At 41.4% G+C, this 2,500-nt stretch overlaps 1 protein-coding gene and 1 pseudogene across 1 annotated transcript in view; both read left to right on the top strand.

Annotated features, from left to right (window-relative positions):
* The window catches only part of LOC137998110 (uncharacterized), a 216,787-nt gene that overhangs the window by 186,934 nt on the left and 27,353 nt on the right, over positions 1 to 2,500 (top strand). The window lies entirely within an intron of this gene.
* Positions 2,131 to 2,500, top strand: part of LOC137996361 (uncharacterized) — a 719-nt pseudogene continuing 349 nt past the window's right edge.

Genomic DNA, 2,500 nt, shown 5'->3' with positions numbered 1-2,500 from the left:
CTACGGAAGTTTCGCCTGTTATCATGATGGTACTCTGAGTTGTTATGGAGTCTACATGTGCGGCTGTGATTGATGCTGATGCGGTAAACTGTTGAAGTAGGGAAAGAGGAAGACATTCAGATTTTCAACTTAACTTGAGTTTTAACTGTTTTCATCATTAAATTCTCTCACTACATAATAGTTATGCATTGCAAAATCGCGTTGTGAGCTTTGGGTGCCTGTGATTTGACAAGCATCAAGAGGTGTCCAGTTGCTCCCCTCCCAAACTCTCGCTCGCGTGCGGGAATACATGACAATCAACGTCACATAGTGTCCCTCAAACTTCAGTCCTCAGAGTTACATTAGCTATAACCAGAAAATAACGCTAACTGCCTTTACCCCTATATCATTGTTGGAAATAGATAGCAAATGTTGAGACTTTAACATGGACACTTCGTGTTGGAAATCGAATTACGTGCATTTCTGGACAGAAGTTTTGACGTACTCTTATAAGCTTACCCGAGGAAGTAAATGTCTTGTGCACATCATATGCCATAGCATTCATCCACGTGAAAGAGCACAAGACAAAGTAATGAAGAAGAACGGCAATGACCTGGCATTGCTCACGACTGGAAGTCTTCATTGCTGAGAGAAAGACGCCTTGATACAGCAGCAAAGATAGCGACAAGTTGATAATGATCCTTCCAGGCAAGTTGCGCAGTTCAGAAAATAGAGCGTAAGTCGCAAACAGAAGAAGTAGGAAAGCCATTGACGTTATGCAGCCAGCTGAAGTCAATATTTGGAGAGATGTTGGCGTTGTTTTAGTGAGGTAGCCTGCGCTTGGCTGTTCGGAAAACACTGTCGCATTTCTTGAAAAGTTGACGCAAAGTAGCAAAATTTTCCTGCGAATTGTGTACCTCGTTTTCCCGTACATCTTGTTGTAAGGTTTAATGTAAACAGTACCATTAGGTCGTTGTTCATAATCGCTTTGGTTGAAAGGTACGAAAGTGCAGTTTAAATTCAACAGCAATCTTGTTTCGTTCGATATGAAATCAACGGGTAATGTTTTTTTCACTCGGGGAAATGGGCGTGTCAGTTTGTGGTGGGTGTAAACTGACGGTGCTTTTACATTTTCCAACGTATGGGTCGTACAATTCGTTAGCAGCACAGTACCAAACGTGGTTTATATTTCGCTCGAAATGCATTTTTCTGTCTTTGACTGTAACCCTTTTCTTGAAGGAGGAAGTAAAATCAAACAGGATCGTCAGGGACGGTAAAGGGAACATATCACCAGGTGGTTTTGGGGGTAAATCAATCTTCAAATAGCTTGGCTGAAATCCGTTACACAATGCGCATTGCAGATTTCGAAATCTTATTGTTTTCTTGTTTGTGATTAAACAAACAGGAAAAGCATATCCCAGGCACTGTGATTGGCAATACGATCCATTTTTCTCCCGACCAATCCCGGAACAGTCTTCAAAACGAGGGATGCATTGCCTCAAGTATTGCCCCCAAGGTTTTATGATTTTTACTGAACAGTTGGCATTCGCGAAGCGCATAAAATCACTAAGATTGAACGCCGTTGTATTAAACCATTCACTACAATCCGCTTCGAGTTTCCAGTAGGTTGTATTTACTGCGCCATTGCACCTTGCACAAAAAACATTTCTGTAAGTAATGCGCTTCTCGCGATCAAACACGGGCCAGTCATTAAACAGATCACTTGGGTCTTCATTCTGACATTTAGTGCGCACAATCTCATCTTTCCAGTTCCTTGGGCATGTGCTTCGGACTGCAAAACCAACATACTTTGGACCGTATTGGCTTACGACAGGGCGGCATATTTCATGTTGGCTTAGTGGGTTTCCTCGAGGGTTGACTCGTTTTCTGCACCTGTAAATGATAACGATAGTGATAATAACCACTTGATTAAAGTTCAATTATAACATAACAGAAGGAAAGCGCACGTTTTAATTGGTCAATGACCGTATAAAATTTGCCCATGGATAAATGGTTATGACGAAAACACCTGATGCCGTGCGCCTGGAAAAATGCTACTAGCATAACAGGCTGTCTAGCATTACAGGCTGTCCAGGTTAATTCCTGGTGCCTTAGTAACTGATTGATTTTACATGAAGGTAAATCCCCTTCATAGGTCCTTTGAAACATCTGAAGTGTGGCGAGGACACCATTCGGTATGTGTCTTCCACCAATTGCCTTGGGGTTACAATTGATGACAAACTCTCATGGTCTCAACATATTGCATTGGCTCGATCTGCATTTAATGCCAAAGTCAAAATGTTGAGACGTATAAATTTTCTATCTACACCTAATGTATCTTGGAGACTTTTTACTATAAGATAGTAATTCCAAGTGTTCTATATGGAATTGTGATCTGGGGGTCTGGACCCAAGCTTAAAGATCTAGAAATGATTCACATTAGAGCTGCTAGGCTGATTCACAAGTTACCAAATAGTTTAAGGGTAGTGATATACTTACTTTCTAAGGTTGGCTGGATGCC

Source organism: Montipora foliosa, chromosome 3 (genome assembly GCF_036669935.1).
Source record: "Montipora foliosa isolate CH-2021 chromosome 3, ASM3666993v2, whole genome shotgun sequence".
Lineage (NCBI taxonomy): Eukaryota > Metazoa > Cnidaria > Anthozoa > Scleractinia > Acroporidae > Montipora > Montipora foliosa.
Note: the sequence above shows the minus strand (reverse complement) of the source record. Positions and strands in the feature narration are given on the sequence as shown.